Genomic DNA, 12,122 nt, shown 5'->3' with positions numbered 1-12,122 from the left:
CAAAATTACTATTCATAGGTCAATAAAATACACAAGTAAATACGTGAGCTTGTTTTTGTTTTGTTCATCTCAACATTCAATCGTCGTGGGGCTGTTTGTATCGCCCTGAATTATATTGTACAGCTCTCATGTGCACTGCTTCCCCGTTAACGGAGGAATGCACCGTCGTAAAGAAAGGTAGCGCTGTAGAAACAGAACTTTTAACACTATTGTTATTGGAGCGGGGAGAGAATAAACAAAAGGTATAGAACAAATTCCACCTACGCCTGCCGCCTGCCAACAACGATAAGTTGGCTTCATGCATGCGGAGAGATTCGCCAAGAGGCCGATGACTACCGGGTTTATATGAGAGACCGTTTAAGCTATAAATCTCACTTGCTTTCCCAACAGCATTGTAAAGTTGCACATATTATACTCTCTCTCTCTCTCTCTCACACACACACACACACACACACACACACACACACTACTACACACTCTTACATGTACCACATACTTATTACTGGCTCACATGAACCCGCGTGCCTGAGCTGTGGGCTCTTATTGATCACCTTGTTGGACACAAATCGATTTTTTAACACGACGGCCATCAAGTCAAGTCGTGTAATAATGCAGGAGCCTCTTTAAGCAGCAGTTTGACATCGTGGAAGTTGCGGTTATTAAGTAGTAAAGGCAACAAAGTGGGTCAATGGGGGGGGGGGGGCTATTTCGGGGTTGTGCAGAGTGACTTCCTGTTCCTTTTAGAAGTGTCTGTAGGAGGATGTTGTTGGGTCTTTGCCTGGTAATCCATCCTTGCTAATTATACACTCCGATGACAGTATACAGTATTCAGACAGAGTAATGGTGTAAGTGGATGTGAAAGCAAAGAATCGTAAATGTTCTTGAGAAATTTAAACAGTTGGAGTTGGACTGTAAAAAAAACAAGTGGATTGAAACAGCAATCATGTTTGGTTGCTGATTTTTACACTTTTAAAAGAATAGAAGGTACATTCATCCTGAAAATGCTTAATTTAAATATTTTGTGTAGCTTATAATTGCTCGCAGTGCCAATGTACAGGTACGTGACTTGCTTTTAAGAAGGCAAGCCAATCAAAAACTGAGCATTTACAAGATAACATGAATCTCTACTGATACTAGTAAAAATACGATTTATGAGCCAGACAGCCTTTATATCGCGTGTTGATCTGTTAGGTGAAAGTCGGGCTGTGCATCCGATAAATCCTGACCACCAGCCGGCTCGTCTGAAGTCTCAATGATGCTGCAAACGTTTGAAATTGACAGAAAAACGTCATGTTTGTGAGCATCACACAAACACACACAAACACACAAAACAGCACGCCGTGTCAAGTTTGTGATTCCAAATCTACAAAACGGTAAGTAACAGATTCCATTTCACGTTTCCATCAGTTGTCACGACGACGTCTGCAGGGGAGGAAACGGACTGTAAAAAAAAAAAAAAAAATCTTAAAACGCTCTAAACTCCACTCAGTCGCTCCCGCTCTCCAACACATCAGCGGTCCGCAGCCGCTCGTTCCCCCGCCAGAGAGAAATATGCTTCCAATTTATGTTTCGTCATAACTGGAGCGATCCCAATGAATTCCTGGAGCACCAAATGCATGTGACAAAGAGAGAGAGGGAAGAAAAAAAATCCCCCGCACTTAGCAGGAAATTATTCTTCTTGCCCGAGAAGAACATTTTTTTTTTTCCCAATCACAACTTCTCAAACTGGAGTCATTAGTCTCTGGGGGAGAGAAAAAACATGTTCTCGTTCTCCCTCCGAGTTCAGGGAGCTGTGCATTATCTCTCTGCAGATTTACACTCTCGTCAGCGGAGGAGCAGCCCGGCGATAACAACACCGGGGGGAGTGAACAGAATGAAAGTAGAGCCATTTGTCACTCACTCACTCCCAAAATGAGTATGCTGGATTCATACGACGTGCAAAACATTGACTCATGTCCAGTTTCACTGATTTCATTCATGACTATTATATAAATATACATCGTCGGCCATGGAATCATTTGCAAATGTCTCGTCTTTTATAGCAGATAGCCTCATTTCCAGAGGGAGTGGGTGAAAGGGGTGAAGAGGTTTGGAGAGTATTTTGGGGTTCAGGAGGTCAGGGTGCTCGGCTGTGGAGGACTTTGTTCATGATGACACGTAGCTTCATGAAATCAGTACAAACATATTGTTCCAAATGTCATTTTTTTTGTTTGTTATGTGGCAGAAACTAGTCGTTAGAAAAAAAGCACTCATCCCTTTGATTGTATCATGGTCTTCATGTTTGAGTCTATTAACCGTGTTCCATGTGAACTTCTGACCACGTTCAACAGCACACGGTGTTCCCTGTCAGAGCTGCACCATCAGCTCATTGTTATTTCTGCTGTAAACAGAGGCGGGTATGAACATGTTCCAGGAAGATCTGGCATCAGTGGCAAAAGGAAAGCATCACATTCACAATGTTTTTTTGGAAAGTCAAACCTGGAGGACAAAAAAACAAGCTAACATGGTTGTTGCTGGAAGGTTCATGTTAATTTCTCATATTGAAAAGTTTGCAGCTAAAGTTTCCCCGTTCTTTAGTTTCTTATTGCTCACTACAAAAACCTCATGATGAACATGAAAGGAAAAATTTATTTTAATCAAGTTTATAATAATGATGAATTTTTTGTAAATATGTAAACAAAAAGCAGGGGATGCTTTAGGGGGCGGGGCTTACCTGCTGATTGACAGGTCGCTACCACGCTACAAATGCAGTTAGCTACTAAGATGACTAACATTTAGCTGTAAAGTTGACCTCAAATTATGGAAGCTCACCAGAATCCAGATGGATCCAGATCCAGTAAGAGTGCTTGTGTTCATCAGATCCACCTGTCGCTCCTCCACAGCCCAAATATGGTCACTTCCTTCACTGGTTGCAAAGAATCCAAGATAGCGATGACCAAAATGCAGAACTCGAGGCAAACCAGCTGGTGATGTCGCCATGACTACGTCCACTTCTTATATGTATTATAGTCTTGACATGCCATCACTGACACGTACTGAAGTAGAAGGTCATAGTTTGAAGCGTTAAAGAAGAGGTTTTACACAAGTCTGACTCCTCAACAGCACACATGTACCCTGAGACATCGGGAAGGAAAAGTTTTGAAGTCGTGAACTCGAAGATGAAATGAAAGCGTGTCGTGTGCAGATGGCTGGAAGGCAGCTGCAGACTGAGAGTAGGAAGGAGAGATGTTTCCTCATTCTAACCGATCACATCGCCTCCTGTGGTTTAGCGTGTGTGATGTGTGTTTCGTCACACGGAAGTCAGGCAGGTGGAGAGAGAAGACGGAGTCAGGTGTTCCCAGGTAACGAGCCAAATTGGGCTGATTTGTGTCAAGTGCCTGCTGTGTGTTCTGACACCACATGACCACTGTGACTTGAGTCTGGCATCGCGTGGCCAACCACATCTGCTCCGACCCGTTAGCAAAGCTCTGTGGAAAAAACACCTGTTAGAAGGTTTTTATGGAATAAAAATTTGCTTCTGACTTTTTGGGCTTTTGGGGGCCTGAAGACTTTTTTTCTCCAGCAGTTTCTTAGAAATTCAGTACGATGTAAACCCGGGTTTCAGAAGTAAATCTTAAAGATGCTACACTAGCTGTAAAGTTGAACCTTGAATTATAGAAGCTAACATTCTTGGAAGCTTCACACCAGAATCCAGATGGATCCAGATCCAGTAAGGGTGCTGCTTGTGTTCCCCAGATCCACCCGTCGCTCCTCCGCAGTCCAAAAATGGTCACTTCCCTTTACTGGCTGCAAAAATTCCCCACATGGTGCAAGCCGAAATGCCGAACTCGAGGCTCCAAACCAATGGGTGACATCACCATGACTACGACCTCTTCTTATATACAGTCTATGTGTTGTTCTAATGTAGGCTTTTCAAGAGCCTGGGAAAGAAAGAATCTGTACATCCCTGCAGCGGTCAGCATACTAGTGTGTATATGATGGATTTCAAGTAATAGGGAAGTCGGATTAACACAATGGACATAAGGTATTACATTTTGAAATTGATAGCCATTATTATAATGCACATCATCATTAGTCAGCCTTACGGATTATTGTAGTGGGGAAGATATTTTTCAAAGAAAAAGATTTTTGCCATAAGCAGAAGTGCATTTGCATAAACTGCTCATTTAGTCGCTGTTTCTTTACTCCTTTTTTTCATAATCACAAATGTGAGATGTGGAACTTTAACTATTGTAGGCTTTGTAAAATTAGTCAGCACATCACAGTACTAAAAAAATCACCCTTTAAATAGCAATTAAACTCAGTTTCAAGGATGAATTGACGTTTGCATCGTGTGTGATATTCATGTTAGATTGTGCCACCATGAAATTTTCATATTTCCTTGATTATCCCTGACAGTATACTTATGAGATAACCACATCCGGTATATTAATTAGCCCCACCATCACTTTAGGCATTTCACTGCTGTACAGACCCCCTAGAATCCAGAACCAGCTCCAAGAACAAGCATATCACTATGATGACATATGGATGTTTCTTCTAAAGCAACATAAAAACTTTCTACAGCTGCAGGATGAAAATAAATAAGCCAAACAAAAAGCTCCATTCATTGTATTGATATTAGGAACCATGCTGTAATGGCAGTTTGTAGATCTTTTGTCCAACACAGAATAAACTACAGTTCTAGTTCTGTTTTCCTCTGAACAGCAGATTGTGTTCTCACGACAATGACCATGAATTGGATGTGGTTATTTTAAATTTCTCTTTTTTTTTGTCAACAAAACATGAAGTAACCAACAATGTCATCATTTTTATACGTGGTTTTGTTGCCTGTACGTTAACCCCCATGTGCTACAATGTTAACCCCCATGTGCTACAATGTTAACCTCCATGTGCTACAACATAAACGAACATGTGCTACAACGTAAACCAACATGTGCTACAACATAAACCAACATATGCTACAACATTAACCCCTATTCGCTACAACGTTAACCCCCATGTGCTACAACATTAACCTCCATGTGCTACAACGTAAACCCCCATGTGCTACAACATTAACCCCCATGTGCTACAACATTAACCCCCATGTGCTACAACATTAACCTCCATGTGCTACAACATTAACCTCCATGTGCTACAACGTTAACCTCCATGTGCTACAACGTAAACGAACATGTGCTACAACATTAACCTCCATGTGCTACAACGTAAACCTCCATGTGCTACAACATTAACCTCCATGTGCTACAACGTAAACCTCCATGTGCTACAACATTAACCTCCATGTGCTACAACGTTAACCTCCATGTGCTACAACGTAAACGAACATGTGCTACAACGTAAACCAACATGCGCTACAACATAAACCTACCTGTGCTACAACAAGTGTAGTACTACAACGTTAACCCCCATGTGCTACAACAAGTGTAGTACTACAACGTTAACCCCCATGTGCTACAACAAGTGTAGAACTACAACGTTAACCGCCACTGACAAAGAAATGAACTATATCTGGCTGCGATCAACACAGAAAACTAATCAATTGATTTATTGGTTCTGGTCTTTTCATTTTTGACAGTAATAACAATATAGACTTTTTATAAAACGACACGTCATGTTGGAGGTTTAAGTTGCTCATCAGATTTGCATTCAGGCTGTTCAATCCTATTTCTGATCAACGTTGAGATATTTTTATCATCTTCATTAATGTTATTTGCTTTTTTCAAAGTAATCCAGTTGGAGAAGGGAGGTTTTTGTACTTGAGCGGTTTCGGGTCAAGCTTGCAATTTTGCGGGAAAAAAAAATAAATCCCTGGATGATGCGGCGCTACCGTCGTAAAGTTAACGTCCGTGACGATACCTCAAGATTAAGAAGGAAAGACAATTCCAGAGTCCTTCAGGAGTTCTGCTGAAGACATTAACCTTTCCAAACAACACTTACTTTCTCAACCGAGACAACGTTTACACTTCGGCTCTTAAACCTCTCCTCTCATCGGGAAAACAAACCCCATGATGACGGCAAAAACAGGATGTGACTCACATTCTGACATTAATACATGAATATATTACAGCAGGTGTGCTTTTCTCTTGTGGCTGATGTTGAATAAATAACACTGAATCTATTTAAAACATCTACATCTAAAAGATACTGCTTAATGAGGCACATCTACCAGAAAGAAACTTCTTGCATATTAAGTAAAAAACGAAAAAATCATTCATCATCACCAAATTAAAATCATTGTCGGGAATATGAACGCATAATTAGGAAACATTATATGAAAGATTTGTTCTCTCGGAGCTGGAATAATGAGAATTTAAACTGACTGTGCTTTTGGTTCATTCTAGACACGATTTCCCCCTCATTTTTAATTAAAAAAATACAGTATTGGTAGAAAAATACAACACTTCACCATCAGTTCCACCAACAGGAAGTTGCAAGATGGCCGCCACACACACACACACACACACACACACACACACACACACACACACACACACACACACACACACACACACACACACAGGTTTGATGTGTTGTCCATCGTGGGGGAAAGAATCACTTTGGCAAACTTGGTGCGTGTTTGAGTTTGGGCTTTTGCCATTACAGCTTCCTCATGGTTGACTGGGGCCCGGTTTAACCTCTGTAACGGCCCCGACCAATAACGCAGCCTGAGGGGTGAGAGCAGGAAAGGTGGGTGAGGAGGGGGGGAGGGGGAGGTAACATTTGTGATGGTGAGGGCAGAGAGGTGTGAAGATAATAGCCCCAATGGGGAGATATGCAAGGCAGGGGTGCTTTATGAGGCTTAGTCAGTCTAGTGTGAAGGAGTCCTGCACGGCACACAGGAACCCAACCAGTTATCTTTTTTACTTCTGGTGCCTTTGGATCTCTTTCTCGTACTCCTTTTATTTCTTTCACACCTTCTTTCTGGCTCATCTCATCCCATCATGTACAGTAACTAAGTACAGTAAGAATCAGGATTCAGAATGTAACAAAAAATAAATAAACAGTATACAGCACCATTACTATATATAATGCATTCATTTGTCTCATTATGTTTTTCTCTTCTGATATATTTGCCCTTTTTCTATGTTTTGGCTCCGTAATATCAGGTTACGTCAACATTCACAACCCACAAATAAAGTTAGACTAACTATAGCACATTTAAATGTGATTTCTTTTGTGTATAATAATGATAATTTATTTTTATAATTATTAAAAAACAATTAAATGAGCAGGGAACTCACATAAGAAGAGACTTATATTGTCTAAGAGTAAAAACCTGATATTACCAATATTGCAGTTTATATTATAAAAAAATATGATAAAGTATATGATATGACATGAATGGAATGTTAATTGAAAGGGCCCTAGTTTCGTAGACCAGCGCAGGGCGGCGTAGGGTGGCGCAGCCGGCGCAGTGCAAGTTTCGACCCGCGCAGCCTTGCGCACCGTCAGTTTGGCAGTTTGGTGGATCGCCTGCGCCAAGATGGGTGTGGCGGCGCAGCAGGGGGAGGCGTCACAGATTCAGCTTGGTGCAGCGGAAGTTTCGTGGCAAAAAGCCTCGCCGAGACTGCACTGAAAGCTCGCCAGCTCCGACCTGGTCTACTTTCGGCGCAAGGCGCAAGGCGTAAATAAAGTCCATTCATTCAATGCGAATCACAGCTGGCGGAGTGGAAGTTTGGCTGACGGCGCGCAGTGCGCACACGTCACCGAGACCTCACAGGCAGGTTTCCACAGTTCCAGGCACATTTAAATGCAATACATAATCACAGCAAACACTATTTAATGCAACTAATTGAATCAACACGTGAATTTATATCTATATAGATTGTCCCGTCACATCTGACGTCAGATCAAAGGCGGATGGCACGCGTAACGGAAACTCAGCCTCTCGGACCAAAACATCTCCCTCTCTCTCTCCTGTTTTTTATAATATCGGCATTGTTATTATTATGATACGCGCGCACAGCGCGTGATGAGCGTGGTGGGAGCAGCGGCGCTGCTTCTGTCATCGGGTTGTCAAGTGACGGATCTTTTACTGAACCTCCCCTAACGCATTAAAGGAGAGGAGAGGAGCTCATTTGATTGGTGAAGATCTGAATCGGCTGTATTAATCCCAGTCCACGCCTCGTCTCCTCCTCGTCTCCCACTCACGCCTTCTTCTCCACCCTCTTTCCCACTTGCGCCGGTGGGCGAGACGGGAGGTGTGCCTGCGCGAGCCTGCGCGGTGCACGAAACTTGCAAAGTCCAGGCGGACACACCCCGTCGGCGCGGCGCAGGTGCGCTGAAAGCTGACTGCGCCTGGTCTACGAAACTAGGGCCCATAGAATTTCCTATCTCATGCTGGTTTCCCCCTCAGGCCTTTTCTCCCAAAAGTAAATCATTAATTTGATTTTGGTTTGAGAGGATTTGACTTTTATTTTGGTAAAGAAGTTGGTTCTGAGGCAGGAAGTTGCTCTTTTTCCATCGCGTTGCTGTTGGCTGAGCTGACACAGTCTGTTTTCTCCTGCGTTGCCAGGTTTGTCCGGTTCCCGATAGACAAACTCGCTCAGTCATTGTTTATCTTTGTCGGTTTCTACTCGCTGCCGGATAATCTGCTGCTTGGAAATAACACACTGGTTGATGAGCGTTTCTCTCTTTCTTTGGCTCCAATGTGATTGGTCCAGATTGTGAGAGAGCTGTGCTAATGTGACAAAAAGAGCCGAGGCTCGTGCCCAACTGGCCGATGGGACTTTTTCTCCTCTTGGCAACGCAGAGTTTTAGTGGAAGCTTTAACCTTGAGTGAGTGTTTCAGACAATAAAGCCATTTTTTAATTTAAAATTACCCTATTTATTATCTTAAACTTGAGTTCATGGTCTCAATCTCTAGTTTCAAGTCTTCTTCAATCCAGCATGATGTTCATTTAGTACATTATGGTCCATTTAGAGTCCACCAGACCAGAAAGCAGGGGATGCTTTAGGGGGCGGGGCTTACCTGCTGATTGACAGGTCGCTACCACACTACCAATGCTAGTTAGCTACTAAGATGACTTTAACACTCAGCTGTAAAGTTGACCTTGAATCATAAAAGCTAACTTTGTTAGAAGCTTCACACCAGAATCCACATGGATCCAGATCCAGTAAGGGTGCTGCTCGGGGTGCGGAGATCCACCCGTCGCTCCTCCACAGTCCAAATATGGTCACTTCCTTCTACTGGTTGCAAAAATTCCAAGATGGCAAACTCGAGACTTCCAAACCGTAGCCCGATGGGTGACGTCACCATGACGACGCCCATCAAAGACGAGGTTTTCAGGAGGTTTAAGGTTCCACCTCAGCATCCGTTGTTTTCCTCGCTCTTCCTACACTTTCACTGCCCTCCTCTATCTCTCTTTACCATCTCTCGCCCTCTCTCTCTCTCTTTGAAACACCACACTCACAATTTCTTGTGTAAACAAACCCCTCAGTGTCTCGCTCTCTCCCTCTCGCTGTCCTTGACTTTGCATCTCGTTATCCGTCTTCAAGGAGAGATGGGGGAGTGGCTGGAGGGCTGGGGGGGATCATGTTTCATCATCCAGCCGTATACATACCGAGATGGAGCTTGACATCTCCTTTAGCCGCCGCTTGTCTGAATATTATTGCTGTTTACGACTCGATGCAATATTCAAGGGAAGGCCTTTCTTCTTTTTTTTGGTCGTGTGTCGAGAAAGTTCAAGGGACGTTGTCATTACATGCAACGAAAATTAGTCTCAGGCCGTCACTGTGGACCGGGGATGGAGGTTGGGGGGGGGGGTAAACCACTTATCTGTGGAGCGTCTGCAGCAAGGCACTCGGCTTCATAAGGAGAGAGAGGATTGGGAGCACTCTCCACTGAGTGGTAGTCGCATGCAGACAAGCAGCCGAGGGGGGAAGAAGTGGGGAAGGCACTCACAAAGCTGAGGAGTTAGTGTGGTTCGCCTCCAGAGAGGCTTCAGGTTCACAATGGAGAGCAGGCGAAAGCAACACAGGAACTTCAGATGGCAGCTCAGGACATGATAAAACAAGCCTCCAAAAATCACATGATTTGTCATGATCCTTAGATTCCCCCTTTATGTATGAACCACAGCGAAGTCATGCGAGTGAGAACTTCATTATTGGGTTGTATGTTTTTAAGGTTTTTGTCGATGAAACACTTGAATCGTTTTGTGGGTGTTCTTTAGTGACTCGCTAAATCCCATAAGCTCCTATAGTATCTCTAACAGCCAGACCGAGGTTTCTTTAATCACACCTAGACAGTGACTCTGTTTCATCCCGCGAAGCCTTCTGCTTTTTTGTCGTTTCGGGAAACAACAACTGAATCAATTAAACAGCGAGGGGGGGGGGGGGGGGGGCATGAGGGAGGAGAGCAGTAAATGATGGCAGAGAAGCATCGTAAAAACAAAAAAAACGGTCATTTGAATGAGCGAGAGAGCTTAACGTAGCATATCACCGCTTCTTTTTTTCTTTTTTACATTAAATTGAAAAAAGGTTTCACAACAGAGACCGGCACTATTTCTCAGGAGTGTCGACACAATAAAACCGGCGGCGCAGGTATATCTCCCCGTCTGCGTGCAGAGCAGTGACTCAAGGGCAACTCTAATGCACTGCAGAGAACTGAGTGAATAAAAATGATGATAAGTTATCATCCTCAGGATGGAGCTATATGAAACAGAAGACGGTCTTGAATGAAGACAGAAGAGTGGGAATATATAAAAAAAAATAAAAAAATAAAAATAGAAGATGGAATTCAATCGTTGGAGCAAAATGGATCTAAATTCAATTTGGTGAGAATTGAACATAGTGGTCTTTTTCCTCCTCCCTCCACTGCCTTTGATTGTGGGAAAATACTTAGAATAAAAATGCTGAATGTGTTTGTTGGAGGGAGAGAGAGAGAGAGAGAGAGAGAGAGAGAGAGAGAGAGAGAGAGAGAGAGAGAGAGAGAGAGAGAGAGAGAGAGGCCTTGGAGCTGATAAGCCCTGTCGAGGCCCGGTACATTAATGAATTGGCATTACACTAAGATCAATGCTGAAGCTCTCAGGGTCTGGAAAACTATACCTAATGAAAAGGGATTACTCTCTTAAGATCAAGGTCTTCCACTTCCCTTTCCCCCCCTCTGCTAATTTTCTTCTGCTCTTTTGTATTCTGTTGTGTTTTCATCCCTTCACCACTATTCATGACACACGTTATAATTGTGTCCACAATCTGCCACGGCTTCTCCGAGCCTCTAGTTTAAACTGTCTGGCTGTTTACCATTCACTGCACCTACGTAAATGTTCACATTAGTATTTATGTCTATGCACATTGATTTGAAGGGGGAATATAAGTATCTGCTTAAGGGAATACTTTCTTCAAAATCGTACGTTTTTTAAATATCAGATTTTTTTTTTCACTCCCCGAGGCTTGAAAGTGTGGCTCTGAGAAGTTTGAAGCTTGATCCTTTGAGGATGGCAGCATCTGCAGTCAACTGTTTCACAGCAACTACAATGGATTCTTCGTCAAGACAAACAACAAGACGTTGTCAAAATATCTTCTCAAACATTCCTGCAGCGTAATCCACCCCGATGCTGTCGTTCTTCAAGGCCCGTTCTCATTCCCAGGACGTCAAATACCAAAGCTTTATGTACCTATGCAAAGTCCAAACATGATGGTTTTCTACTTGAAGTCACGTTACAGTTGAAATACAGTTAAAATAGAAGCACAGATATATATATATTTCAAAAAGTGAAGCCAATGCTGGAAGTTTTGCATTCTGTTTGCCACCAGGGGGCGACTCCTCTCTGGTTGTATAGAAGTCTATGAGAAAATGGTCCTACTTCTCTCTGCTGGCCACCAGGGGGCGACTCCTCTCTGGTTGTATAGAAGTCTATGAGAAAATGGTCCTACTTCTCTCTGCTGGCCACCAGGGGGCAACTCCTCTCTGGTTGTATAGAAGTCTATGAGAAAATAGTCCTACTTCTCTCTGCTGGCCACCAGGGGGCGACTCCTCTCTGGTTGTATAGAAGTCTATGAGAAAATGGTCCTACTTCTCTCTGCTGGCCACCAGGGGGCGACTCCTCTCTGGTTGTATAGAAGTCTATGAGAAAATGGTCCTACTTCTCTCTTGATGTATTATCTCAGTAAACATT

Source organism: Eutrigla gurnardus, assembly GCF_963514095.1.
Source record: "Eutrigla gurnardus genome assembly, chromosome: 10".
NCBI lineage: Eukaryota > Metazoa > Chordata > Actinopteri > Perciformes > Triglidae > Eutrigla > Eutrigla gurnardus.
This window is presented reverse-complemented; position numbering follows the sequence as displayed.